We start from the raw sequence: 15,675 nt of genomic DNA, 5'->3' as shown, positions 1-15,675 counted from the left end.
AGTTAGCATGCAAAGTTTCTTTCTACCTGTGTTGTTTATTTCTCTATTGGAGTTTTAAGATATCCTCCCTACCTAGCGGCTTTACATTGAAATAATTTAATTTTGAGAGAAAGGATTGTAAGAGAGCACAAGATGGAAGACAGGGAAATTGAGAATCTGATTCTACATGAAGTATTAGTACATCTCTTCCTGGCAAGTTTTATATTGCAAAAGTACGGAGTTGAATGTTTTAAGAAGTACGGGCTTTATTCGTAAGCAAGAAAAAAGGGGGCAAGATGAACATTTTCAGTAGAGGAATTCTGAAATTTCTCACATATAAATTAAAAGACTATAGAATAGAATTATGTAAGGTTTTGCCTTCATGAAGTAATTAAAACTATGGATGAGTTTTAACTAGGAGAGGACAAGGAATATTTTGTGATGTAAAAGGCTGGAAAAAGCACAGAGATGGAGTCAAACATTGAGCAATGTTATAGAATTAAAAAATAAATCACAGGATTATCACAAGTTTAAATGAATATCTTAACAACTAAATTGAAACAGTATAGGTATTTACCAGTATTTTGGTTTTTATAGTGAATGCTTTTAGACTTTTGTATAACTGCTACACTGTCATTATTGATACAATTCACTTTTTGAAAAAAGCCTAATTTTAGAATTCACAAAAACCCTTTTTTCTTGTTTTGTTTTCAACTATTTTCACTGAGTTAAAATTTTTCTGCATGCCATGATTTTACTGTAAAACCCCTACTGCCATAATACTTGCCCGCAGCTAGATACTTAAGTTATCACACTAAAGATTGATTTAAATTGTGTGTAATTATATGGCTAGAATCTTTAAAAAAAATTTTCTTTTTTGATCATTAATTTTCAAAACTGTAATTATCCAAAATATGTGTAGTTGGTGGTCTTGAATCTGTGCTTATTAAAATAAAATCTATATGCTGGTTAATTTAATCTGATTAGATGAGAAAAGCATGCATAGTCACTAACATATTGAACAACTTTGCGAATTTGAAATGGGGTTTCCTAACTTTTACAGCTGCAAGATGAGTTTGAGTCATTCACGTTAAAATGTTGCTAAAGTTCTCAGATTCACCTATTAGCCTGACACTTTTAAAAATGTAAATGAGATTCTACTTTTCACCTATCAAATTTAGAAAGATAAAGTTTGAAAAGTTTGAGCATATATGGTGTTAATAAGGGTATAAGAAATTCTGACATACGTATTGTGACAAATGTTTATAGGGAAATCTTTTGAGGATGATTTATTAATATTCTTCTAAAATTCAAATCATCAAATCATTGACCGGTAATTTCATTTACAGAAATTAATGCAACAGATTTTTCTCCCATAACTGTTCAGAGATGTATGAACAGATGATTCATTTTTGGTGATGTGAATGATAACCATGTTTTAAGGCCTTATGAAATGGTAGCAAATCCATAGAGTAGAATATTTTATTACTCTTTAGTAATTGAAAAAAAGCCAGACACCGGTGTGTGTCAATATATATCATCTCCACAAAAGTAAATTAAAATAAGCAGTGTATGAACTCTGTTTTTATCTCTGTATTTTAAAATAGTTATTTAAAAGTTGCATTTGCAACTTTTAGATAGATAATTTTTGAGAAATACAAAAATAATTTATAATAATGGTTGTCACTGGCAATGAAGATTCAAAATCCAGGGGAGGAGAACTTATTGTTAGAATGCTTTTATGAAATATATGTATTAGTTTTCATTTGAAAAATCATTATGCAAATCAAAGAAGTGGAGAACACTTTTTGAGATTTTTGAGCACACAGCACTGAAATATAACAATGACTATGAAGACTGTCATATATCCTGCTGGGTGCTACCAAGATCCTCTGTCCCCTGTCAAAGCAATTGCATCTAGTTTTCAATGACTTAGCAGTGACCTCAATTCCAGAATGAATATCAGAGCAAAATCTGGTACAAAATAAAATAAAATAAATAGTACTTGTTCTCTATAGAAAACTGTTTTTTATGTAGATAATTTTCATGTTATTCTAGGCAAGTCACCGACTTTTATTTTTCAGTAATTAGATAAATATGTTTACCCTAGAGGAATTCACATCTTCCCAATTCTGCCCAGGTATCTGATCTCCCCCCATTGATCTATACCCCATTGGTATATTTCTTTTTATTTTGCAAAGTATATGAAAGGCTATTGCCAAACAATATTACAGCCAGGAACTGATGCTGTGAGACCGGAAGCCTGCTCCATGCTGTAAAAATAAGATTGTATCATTAAATTGGGCTCTCAGGTATTTGCCAGCCTGGGTAATGATGTCTCTCTGGGATATCTGCCCTTTTGGTAGCCTCCCATGCAGACACAAGTCAGCAATCATAATTAGTGTGAAATGGAATAAGATTGCCAAGTCTGCAAAAATGAATGCAGAGGAAATGCAGCAAAGTCTGAGATGCAACTCACTGAGCAGTCACAATCCTCAAAGTGAAAATTGCTCCATTCTTAAAAGGGAATAAAGCAATGATGTATTGACTGCCAAACGATATTTTCTGTGTCGGTGTGCCTGATGGTCCTGTCATTCCTTCAACCATTTCAGAGTGTTCCCAGTGTGATTCTCTCCTTCCAGACAGTGTCATGCCCTTTTCCTACTTGTGGCAGAAAGTGATGCAGCATTAAGGGTGCCTGTTGAGGACAATCAGAATGGAGTTTATCCTTTACTCAAGAGGACAGGAAAAGATTGAACAAATAGAGGGCAGAGAATAAAATGTTTAGAACAGTTTGAGTAAATTCATATGATAGATTCATCTTGTTGAGAGATACCTTTGAGATTCTAAAGTACAGTTGGAAGGTAGATTGGAAAAATTTCAAATCAATATATCTCCTTATTTAATTATATTTGCCCCTGCTGGCCAGTCACCTTGAAGTTATATCTCTCATGATGAATCACTCTTAATTCCTAAGTACTTCTTTGTTGTGCTACATATTTTTGAGTGTCTCTTATATAGTTGCACCGCTCAGTAGCCAGCGTATTGCCTTGAGTATAACAGATGTGTGAGGATTAGATGGGCAAGTTTAGTATTAGTTGTTCACAGGATATCAGTGTTCCCACTTAACATTGTGGCTCTGACGTATTTGGAGCTGTGAAAGGGTGTAGTATATTCTGATTTACATCTAGAAATTAGTTGACCCACATTACTATTTAGAAATACCTTCTAAAGAGCTGGTACAGTACAAAGACGGACACAGAATCATAATGTGCCCACCTCGCCTCTTTCTGTTTCCCTTTAGGGACTTAACATGGATCGTACCAGCAGCCGCAATTGTATTACCAATTAATAGATACTTTAGATTTAGACTGTCTCTTCATCCCTTCTGAATAAAACACATAAAATGCTGCTACTCCGAGTCAAATATGCTTTTTAAGTTCTGGTTAAATTAGTCCCCGATTGAATGTAAATATCTTTTGTTTCTTACCACGTAAGTGCCATTATTGAAACTCTTAAATTTACAGACACCAAAACCATCAATGAAAAAAAAATCTTGTCAAAATGGGCTTACAGGTGGACATTCTACTTACTCTCTCATGCATTTAATTGAATTCCGTGCAATTTCATGTGCATTATAATAGACTTCTTTTACACCATCGGGAAACAAGTTTTAAAACATGTGCTGTGCATTAAACATCACATAAATATTCAGCAAGGGAAAGAAAAACAGTTCTAAAGGAGTATAGTAATTTTACAGTCTCTGGTTTCTAATAAATTTTTACAGCAATCCTAAACTGCATTAGCAAGTCCCAGTTTATTGTCAGGCTTCTGCACAACATCCCTCAATGACATGTCAAATCTTTACCACAGCAGTTGAACTCCTAAAGCTGTCCTCATTGGCAAGAATCTTGTCAGATTAAATTGCCAGCTCTCGTCAAGTAAAGACATATGATCAGATCGTATTCTCCTGATGGTGATGTGAGTTGTCCTTTCACTGTGGCTGGATTATAAATTCCCAGGACATCCCAATAACCACAGATTTGGAGAATAAAAAGAGAATTCATTGACCTTTCACAATAATATTCGTCCCTGAACAAAGCATCAAATCATTTTAACAACCCCACTCTTATTTCTGTGTTCTTATTGCTTATCATTTATCAACACATTTACTAGGTGAATTAGGAAATCGCACATGCTTTATTTTCTGCCTTTCCACACCTTCTTGTCATTTCCAAAATTAAATGTCATGAATGTGCATGCCTCAAGAAATTCTTTTCTGTTTCACCATCCAGTATGTTACATGTATGGAAGGACTTCTGGATTGTTTTTGGTGGGTGCTCTTGGTTTTTGTTAAAATTGTACAAATATATACCTATGTAGTCAGACAGCTGTGATGACAATCCATTGGCAAAAGTGGCTTTCATGGGGCCCAAATTTCAAAAATCCACAATAAAATAAATCGTATACTTTGTATGAAGTCTGTCATCCCCCATTTCAGTATATACTAGTATACGTGTCATGAGATAGAATGAGGTCTGCTCCTATGGCTTTCCACTTACATTCAGAATATCACATCTCCTCTAAAAAAGTATTGAGTATATACCACAAGTAAGGAATGACTAATTTTTTTTTTTTCTTTTTGAGACAGAGTCTCAAGCTGTTGCTCTGGGTAGAGTGCTGTGGCATCAGAGCTCACAGCAACCTCAAACTCTTGGACTTAAGAAATTCTCTTAAAGAATTTCTTCTTAAGAAATTATGTGAATAATTCTGGGTCCCCACTAGGATATTTTATATGCTTCATCATATACCCCCAAAGTAGTTAGATTTTAGCAGCTGAAAAGCTTTTGCAGTTATGGCAGCAACCACCAGCCTCCATATTTATAAGCGATCTAGGATTATACTTTAAATGGTAACTTAAATACGCATGAAAACATCATTCTACAAACATAATGTAAGGTCATGTGGTAAAGTATTTATTTTCTCTGATAAAATTGTTCTGAGCCCCTGGCTCAGCTCCTGTAGCTCAGCAGCTAGGGTGCCAACCACGTGCACTGAAGCTGACAGGTTCGAATCCAGCCCAGGCCTGCCAAACAACAATAACAACTACAACCAAAAAATAGCCGGGCGTTGTGGTGGGCACCTGTAGTCCCAGCTACTTGGGAGGCTGAGGCAAGAGAATTTCTTAAGTCCAAGAGTTTGAGGTTGCTGTGAGCTCTGATGCCACAGCACTCTACCCAGAGCAACAGCTTGAGACTCTGTCTCAAAAAGAAAAAAAAAAAAATTGTTCTGAGCCCAAACTATTTCATTCAACAGTGTATTCTGACCAAATTAAGGTAAACCGATAATTGAATCCATCAATTAAATTTCAACATTGGCTTGCTAATTATTAATTGATGTTTTCTTCTGATCTAGGACAATTTTGTGTCATAATTTCCCATATTTTCAAATAATAAAGTTTTTAATTTGTGTGTGTTAGTGCAGCTTAAATAAGTCAGGCCTGTTAATCATCTTACAAATAATTTAGTTTAAATGGGAAAATGCTAGATGCAACCTACTTCCCTAATCTCCTTCAAATCCAGGTCACAAACCAACAGAATTTTATTATGGGGGTGAGACTTGGGTGATTTTTATTTTCTACTTTAAATCTCTTTTAATATATTATAAGAGATGTTAAACATAGTATAATAATAGCATAGTTTATAGTATAACTTGAAATAAAGTAAATGCAATATGTTAATAATTTAGCATTTAATTCTGATAATTGGTTATAAATGCCAAAATAATATCAAATATCTACTTCCTGTCTCATTTTAACATAATGTTAACACAATACTGAGTAAACTAAATAGGTAAATTTCCTCCATTATATTTCATCTATTCACATGTCATGTGTTATGTTTCTATTCTCAAGAATGCATTTCTTAAAAAAAAATACACAGGGGTTCATCTTTGTGTTTATAACCCCAAAACAAATACAGTATTGAAATATAATGGCATTGAATCTCTTTAATGAAATGAGTATCTTCTTGATATCTTAACTTCTAAAATAGAGCATATGTATACCCACTTATAATGCTCAAGTATATAATTTGAGGAATTATCTTCCAGTCCAAAACTTCCAGTCTAAGTTTTACTTGTCCAGTTGTTAGCTATTTAGCTGAAATAAAACTTCACTGATACCATACTGCTTTTCATTTTTATTTTTAAAAAATTTTCTTAAATTTAAGCAATAGAACGAGATTTAAATTCTTAATTTTTCAATGAAACTAACATTCTATTTAATTTTATTAACTAACATTCCATTTAAACATTTGTATTAATGATTTAAATCAGTAATGGCTCTTTATTCTCCTACAAAGAATTTCTTGGCCAGTATGAATTACCTATATTAATCTCATTTAGAAGAGAGTAAAGTGATATATTAGAAAAATCAATGCAACAACAGATTAATGTTACTGTATTAAAATCCTATTTACATAAAATTAACATAAATATGAGTTAGTTTGCCATATGCTACAGCATCTGCTCTTCACTGTATTAATAACAAGGCTGTCCCCTATAGGCATCTTAAAATTAATACATATTTAAGTTGCATTTTTATACTACATCTTTAAAATTTTGTCAATATGATATATAAGAAATTTTGCCAGTCGTGAATAGGTGAGTTCAAACTAAAATGAGACTGTCATCAGCTGCACGCTGATCGTGGTTTATGATATATGCTTTCTGAGCTACTTCACATTCTTTCTTGGAAGACTATACAATTAATTTTAAGTTAAATGAAACCTTTATTTCATATAAATACTTCTCTTGTTTTCCCCTGACTCCCCATTCCATTTTCTGTGTAGTCCAGAACAACTAGCCAATGACAAATAATTCATCATATCAGAAGATGCTTAAATACAATCTCATGTTTTCCTTTCAGTTGCTGAATTTTTGTTTCATTTTCCCAAAATAAAGAGTCTAGTTCATTTGAAAACTGTTTCTTCTAGCTTCTAGGATAACTAAGTAAACTTTCTTATACAAAGTTTTGTAGAAATATCAAATACATTGAAGTGGAAAGAAATGTTTTTTCTTTATGAAAAATTGATGCAGTTTGATTGCTCCTTTTTATTTCCATTTTTTTTACAACTTAATGCAATTCTGAATTGTATTCTTTCATGTTTGTTCATGTAATTTTTTTCACAGAGCAAGTTAAAGCATAATAATTAATTCAAAATGATAGATTAACATACTTACTGGGATTGTAATTTTAGATCAATGTGGATAAGAGTATATAAATAATAAGCATCTGTCTCAGATGTATTGAAATGAAGCTACAGATTGGTAGTAAATAGACTAGAAAGAAAATAAATGTTTGCTTTAAAAAGGAATAAACTTTGTATTAACCTGGATGGAAGTGGAAGACATTATTCTTAGTAAAGCATCACAAGAATGGAGAAGCATGAATCCTATGTACTCAATTTTGATATTAGGACAATTAATGACAATTAAGGTTATGGGGGGGGAAAGCAGAAAGAGGGACGGAGGGAGGGGGTGGGGCTTTGGTGTGTGTCACACTTTGTGGGGGCAAGACATGATTGCAAGAGGGACATTGCCTAACAATTGCAATCAATGTAACCTGGCTTATTGAACCCTCAATGAATCCCCAACAATAAAAAAAAAATGAAAAAAAAAAAGGAATAAACTATTTACCTTAAGAATGTCAGCTAATTATAAACACAATATGTGTAAATATGTGTACTCTTGTGCACATGCACACATATATGTACATATGTACAATGCATACAAGGTCTGACAATTAATTTGCCACCCTGTGCTAAAATTGGCAGCACTGTACAAACAACTTGGTAAGGCTTCATAACCTTGGCATATCAGGATCTCACAGATGTGTTCATATTGATGTGTGGCAGTGTCTTGCTGAGTGGCATTTAGTATTATTGTTGTATGTTTGTGCATACAAACATACTCTACTGCAAGGTTGGAGCTTGAATTATAGCAAGGAACAAATGTTCTTGAATTTTTTGTTAAACTTGACAAGTGTGGAAGTGAAATCAGGGACATGTTAGTCCAAGTTTATGGGAATAATGCCATGAATAAAACAACAGTGTACAAATGGATTGAATGCTTCTCTGAAGGTAGAGAAAGTCTCACTTACGAAGAGACGTCCAGGTGGCTGGTAATGAGCAGAAATGATGAAAACATTTCAAAACTTTATCAAATTGTGCACTAAAATTGTCAGCTGACTTTAAGAAGCATAGCAGACCAAGCAAACATTGCAGAGAAACAGTCAGGAAAATCTTAACCCAAAATTTTGGCCTGAGAAAGGTGTGGCTCTTACATCATGGCCATGCACCAGCTCTGTCTGTGAGGGAGCTTTAGCCCATAAACAAATATGTGGTATCTGTATTAAAACACCCTTCCTACTTACCTGATCTGGCTCCCCAACAACTTTTTCTTTACCCAAAAATAAAGGAAATATTGAAAGGAAGACATTCAGTATATCAAGGGCATTACAACAACAGCTCCAATGGCCATTCCAAAGAAATTGTTCCTAAATTGCTTTGAAGAGTGGACTAGGCACTGGTGTCAGTGAATAGCTTCCCAAAGGTCACCAAAGGTACTTCAAAGGTGATCATAGTGATATTCAGCAATGAGGTATGTAGCACTTTTCAAGGTCGAGTTTGTGAAAGGAAACACACAGTCTCCACAGTGAAACCCTTCAAATATTTCTGAGTGGGTTAAAATCTCCTTGAAGCATATCTTTGAGGAGCAGACTAAAAAGAATGATTAAAATAAAATGCAGATGCTCAATGCCTCTTCTTTCAAGAACCCAGCTAACATTTGTCTTCCATTTTTGATTCTGTGTAAATACTGAGATGCCATTCGTTAACATACTGTTTAATATTTAGCATTTCATTGTCAATGTTCTAATACAGGGTGTTCCGAAAGTCTCCATACATAGGAAAAATGATAAATTATAGGTAAATGTACCTTTATTTGCAAAATATTCATTACAAGATTTTACAAAGAGGTGGCCAACATGTAGAGGATGTTTTGTAAATTTTTTGTAAAATACTTTAATAAATGTTTTGTAAATAAAGGTATATTTAGCTATAATTTCCCATTTATCCTACGTATGGTGAATTCAGGAGGTGACTTTGGGACACCCTGTACAGTAGCACCTCCATAGTTGACCACCTCCCTACACTGACCACCTCACTTACTTGACCTAATTTTCATAAACTGGACATGCACTATATGTACTAAGGTGTAGTTCCTTATGTTGGCCACTTCCATGTGTTGACCAATTTCCTATAATCCCTTGGGTAGCTCCTAAAGTGGTTATACTGTTTTTTATTGTGATCCTAAAATACTGTATTTTTTACTCTCTTCAAGTTAACTAACTATAATCAATCTTTGCAAGTATTTTTCTGTTTGATGTTTCAAATCTTTGAGTTCTCAGGTTGGGTTTTGTCCCAATCAACACAATCATCAGTAGTTTGTAAGAATCTCAGGCCCTAACTCAGAACTATGAAGTCAGAATCTGCACTCTCACAGGGTGCCTAGGAAATCTGAATTCACATTAAATTTATAAAAGCACTTTTAAGAGATACTTTAAGGCAGATATTAGAACTTTAAAGTAAGTGTCCTTTGCACTCATTAGCTTTATGCTATGTACACTATTTGTATCTATTACTATAAAACTTTTCCTCTCCATTTCTTAATTCAAATTATTTCCATTTAGTCAAACTTTTATTGTTCTTTTATTTTTCAAAACTTTTTAATAAAATCTGATATCTTATCCAATATAATAAATATTGAGACATTTCAAATAAAATAAAAAAGGTGTATTTATTTTCCTCTATTGGAAGATAAGCATATATCAGAAAAAGACAATCAATTAAAACTTAAATATTTTACAGAAAAATCAACTAAGTTAAGGAAAATAGCATTTAGTGCCTTTTTTTTTCCTTTGGGACAGTGACTTGATAAAATGTTTTGTGAACACATCGGTCTGCTAAAAATGATTGCAATTCATTTTCTGCCTCCTTGATCTTCATTTCTTATCAGTGAATATTTTTGAATTACAACTTTTCATGAATTTCATCATGTAGCTATGTCATATTTTATTTAAGCTTTTTCCTGTTGTTGAATGTTGAAACTGTGTTGATTTCACTGATGCTTTTTTAGTATCAATAGTGTTATGACTATCACGTCTATGTTAAAAATTTTATCTAGATTTCTGATTATTAACTCAGGAGAGATTCCTAATGTATCTTCCTTATTTTTCAATTAAAAATATTTTCCAATTTTCAAAAAAAAATTATTTTTATCTATTATTATGTTTTGGCTGTTTATCCACATATTATCAAAAATTATTTCCACCTTTTTAACAATACTATGGATCCACTGTTTTCTCCACTCATAATTTTGGCATTCAGTAGTTTAGGTTTTTGGTACAAAATTAACAGTCATTTTTTAAAAGTTTACATATTTATTGCTGGGCATGTCTATAAAATTTTCCCCCAGAGTAGCATCATGCTCTAAAGACAAGAAGCTTTTTAAGATGCACCGTAGGTGTGGTCCCACCTATTACCCTCCCTCCCCGCGGTGGATCTTACAAGGGTACATGTGAAACTTACTAAATGTAGAATATAAATGTCTTAACACAATAACTAAGAAAATGCCAGGAAGGCGATGTTAACCAGTTTGATGAAAATATTTCAAATTTTTTATAAAACCAGCAACTTGTACCCCATGACTGCATTAATGTAAACAGCTATGATTTAATTAAAAAAATAAAATAAAATAAAAAATATAAGAAGCTTTTTCTATAAGTATAGATGTTAGAGCATACATAGGCCACTAAAATATTTTTAAAAATAAAAATGTAGATGTGATTATGTGATCTTACCGCTACTATAACAACTCTTTATGTAATATTATGTTTCTTATATGGTTAAGATGTAATTTCTATAAAATTCACACATTTTGAAATGTATATTTATATTTTATAAATAATAAAGTAAAAATTTTCTGTTTATGTCATATTATATAATTTAAGGTATAAAAAGGATAAATTACAAAAGGCAAAGAAAATCACACAGAAATTTATTGTAACGGGAAAAAGTGTTTTATAACATGCCCAATTAGAGCCAGAATGCTATATCACTGAAAATTTGAAGGTATTTGAGAAAATGAAGTGCTTCTGCATGGATTCTCAGCCTTAGGTTAAATTCAGACCTATCCTGGCAATGAAAAGACAGAAAATATATGTGTTTTCTATTTAACAACTAGATGAATCTCAAAAATGACGGATGTCATTTACAAAATATCACAAATCTTTTCAGTTTGGGTGATAATTTGTTTTTACCTTAGGACTGAAGTTCTGTAGTGATGTTAAATCTCTGAAAATAATTTTCAAAAGGCAAGACTATCTGAAAGTCCAGTTGATATTAAAATTCTGAATACTTCTTAGCAATATCTTAGCACTGCTAAACAATCTCAAAGTGTTTTTGAATACATGTACAGATGTTGGAATTGTTTTGTTTTCATTTATTTGAGATTTTTTTCTTTGAAAAAAATTGCCTGAGGTTAATTAGAGAAATCTGGAATTCTTCCATCAAAAAAATAACATCAAAACAAAACAAGATACCATCTGGACTCCCATGTCAGCCTGAGCATCCACAGTTTGGGCTTCTCTTTGTAAATAGGTCTAGAGGAATTTCCATCACTTTTGATATACAAGTAAATGTCCCAACAACAGCAATCCAAGCCACCCTTTTACAAATTAATTCATTTGGTTACAATTTTTTAAACATCTTCTCTGTGCAGAAAAGTGAAGCTTATTCAAAATTGCAATTTCCATCTCTGCCTCTATGTCTCTTTTTACAAAGACCCAAGTGTTTGAGAATGGGGAGATGGCAGTTCAGAGGGACTCTGGGTAATTACGAACCAGGAGTGACAAGGGTCAAAAGAACAGAAAAATGCTGAGAAAAACAGAAGTGATCGGACTTGAGAAACTAATATTTCCTGGGGAAATTCTGTCAGCCATCAACATATATTTAGTAGGAGTCCTCACCCTAAGGAAAATCAGATATATATACCGATTTCTCAGAAATAATCTAGCCCCTAAGGGAAATTAAATCTTTGTGCTGACAGCTCTAGTTTTCATAATTATCTACTTGCTTAATTCATTAAGTAACTAATACATGCCTGAGTACCCATACCTGCCTTCCAAAGAGCTTCTACTATTGAGAAGTTTACTACTGTCTACTAGACTACTATCTACTATTGAGTAGTATATCATGCAGTCCTTAGTATATTACGTTATACTAGAATATTTGTAGAGGTGATTAATTGTACTAATTTGTCCTTCTTGGATAAGATCTAATGTATCTGGACCAGTCTAAGAATATATATATGGATGAAATTTGATGGATGAAATTTGAACCAGTTTCTTAGACTACTTGATTTTAACCAAATTTAAATGGTTTCTATCAGAATTCAAAATCAGCAGCAATCAGACAAACTATGATGTCATGATTTCACTTAATGAATGTAATTGAGCTTACCTGGCATAACACAAGAATTTTAAACCCGTATCTATCTCTAGGATAGACCCCCAGTCGTAGCAATCACAGAAGCTAGAGTCTCATGCACTTGTTTTCCATTTTGCTTGGCAAACTCCATATTCCTTATCCTATACCTCAGCCTTAGCAGTATTACTCTGAGGTAAAGATTCGATCTCCCTTTTCATGATATGTCTTACCAGGTTAACTGATGGCCTTTTATTTGTTTTTTACTTAGGATTTCTATAAATCTAGAATTCTTGTTAATTTATTCTTGTTTCTCAAAACATTATTTTTTTTTTATTGTTTCTTTGGATTGCTGGTAACTTTTCAAATGGTCACAGTTCTTCAAATTGTGTAGCTTCCTTTAATGTGGACTGTTTAAGAAGCATATAAAATTATCCTTAATTATAGCCCTCAACTACTTATGTTAGTATTTTTGAGATTTAAGAGTCATCTGAAAGAATGAATTTGTCACATCCATATTGGTGATTCACTACAACTGAGGTAGACCATAGAAAAGTGGCCTTTGGTAATTCTGAGGAAAAACTATGGTAAGTGACTCAACCATTCTACACGTAGTTATTAGCGAACAATTTTATATGCCAAGGTAATTTTTTCCTTACTATGCCTTACAAAGAACTGAAATTTGAGAATATGTTAATAGTGTGATATGGTGAAAGGGTCTATAAGCAAAAACATTTGCGTGTAGAGAGCACTCCTGAGGACTTTAGTACAGTACTTTGAACTATGATTCTGTAAGAAGAACATTGAGCACACATTGTCAAACAAATGTGATACAATGCAAGCTTTTTAAAGTTTTCCTTAAGATTGCATTTTTGAGCAATGCAAAACAGTGGAGTGGTAAGATAAAGAAATCCTCATACCTGATATTAAGCTGAATATCTGAAAAGAGTATTTGACAAGTTAACATTAAAGTTTATAATGTATACTAAACATTTAAGATAGTTTGATTATTACTATGAAAATAACTATTACTATTTTTGATTATTACTATGAAAATAACTATTACTATTACCATGAATTGTGCAAATGTGGTAGCAGGCATCTTAAGGAGAAATAAATTTGATAGAAAATATGCCAAAGATAGTTTTCATATTTTCTTTGCTTCTTATTGGTGCCTCATTTAATTTATCTGATTATTCTATTTCTCTGAAAGAAGAAAAACTACTCAATGAAAATCATGTCATTTCATATTGACAAACTTACCTTAAAATCATAGAGTGACAAGTTCAGAGAAATACACTTGGGCAAATAAACACATTTACAGTGACCCAATGCTATTAGAGAAATGGTTTCTAAAGGACACATGCCAAAGAGATGTGTGCTGTGAAAACATAGATAAATTTTCTTTGGAAAAGAAAGCATAGGAAGTCAGTAAGCATAACTTTTTCAAACTGACTAACATATAGAAAGTTATATACACTTGCAGAAGTTGTGCTGGGAAAATATTTTATGAGGAGGACTCCCCTGGAAATTGAAGCAACACCAAAAATACATTAATAGGATTAGATCAAACTAAAAAGCTTCTGAATAGCCAAAATACTGTAAGTAAAGCAAACAGAGAGCCTTCAGAATGGGAGAAGAGTTCTTCAGGTTATGTTTCTGACAAAGTTGTGATAACTAGAATCCACAGAGAACTCAAACTAATAAGAAAAAACAAATAACCTAATTTCTTTGTGGGCAAGAGACTTGAACAGAAACTTCTCTAAAGATGACAGGCAAATGGCCAAAAAACACATGAAAAAATGCTCAACATCTTTAATCATCAGAGAAATGCAAATCAAAACCACTTTGAGATATCATCTAACTCTAGTAACAGAGTAACATCAAAAAATCCCAAAACTACAGATGTTGGAGTGGATGTGGAGAGAAGATAACACTTCTATACTTCTGGTAGGATTATAAACTAATGCAGCTTTTTTGAAAAGAAGTTTGGAAAATTCTCAGGGAACTAAAAGTTGACCTACCTATCTACCAAGATGATCAAAAGTCATTTTAGAACAAAGATATTTGCACCAGAATGTTTGTTCCAGCCCAATTCATAATTGCCAAATCATGGAAGCAGCCCAAATGTCTATCAACCCATGAATGGATTAACAAATTGTGGTATATGTATGCCATGGAATACTATGCAGACATAAAAAGGATGGAGACTTTACATTTTTTATGTTTTTCTGGATGAAACTAAAACATATTCCTTTAGTAAATTATCTCAAGAATAGACAAAAAAGTATCCAATGTACTCAATACTATTACGAAACTAATATATCACCCCCCACACATTCATACAAATGATAAAACAATTATATTACTGAAAGAAGGAGTGAAGAGGAAGGAAAGGAGAAGAAGCAGGGCAGGAGGAGGGAGGGTATTTGGTGGGACCTCACCTTTGCGCACAATGCAATGGTACATTTCAGATCTATTAAGAGTAAAGTATAAATGTCTGACCACAAAAATAAGTAAGTGAGGTGAGGGTTATGTCAATCAATTTGATGTAAGCTTTCCATATTGTATATCAAATCAGCATACTGTATTCCATAAATGTATATAGTTATGATTTAATAAAAAATAAAATTTACAAATGAAAAAAGAAAATTATGTAAGCATTTTCACAATATCTATATTGGGTAGTATTTCCATATTTTTATGTTGTCCATGTATTCTATGTTGAGAAATACCTTTATATCTCCTATGAACTTGTAGCAGGTGCAGCTGTCTAGTGAAGGTTTCAAGAAAGTACTAACAATGTTTTTAAAATGTACTCTCCTTTTACACAGTGTTGTGTTTTTACATTTTAATAATTAGATTTGTTTGCTTCATGACATGTGGCTTTGCTGTTCATGTTGGTAGTGAAGCTTCTCACCTCTTAACCACTAAAACGTGTTAACTAAACCAATTCATATGTGCTGACCTTTCATCTAAGTGTGATCTGTATCTAATTATTATAAACATCATTCAGCAAACCATATGCTCACTCATCTGTTCTTTATTGTATTAATGTGTCCCCTAAAGGACTAAAGGACTCTGAAATTAACGTATAGTATCCTAATAACTGGTAGATAACAGGTATTCTTGACTTATTTTTGAGGCAAAA

The sequence above is a fragment of the Nycticebus coucang genome, chromosome 17 (genome assembly GCF_027406575.1).
Source record: "Nycticebus coucang isolate mNycCou1 chromosome 17, mNycCou1.pri, whole genome shotgun sequence".
In the NCBI taxonomy this organism is placed as follows: Eukaryota; Metazoa; Chordata; class Mammalia; order Primates; family Lorisidae; genus Nycticebus; species Nycticebus coucang.
Note: the sequence above shows the minus strand (reverse complement) of the source record.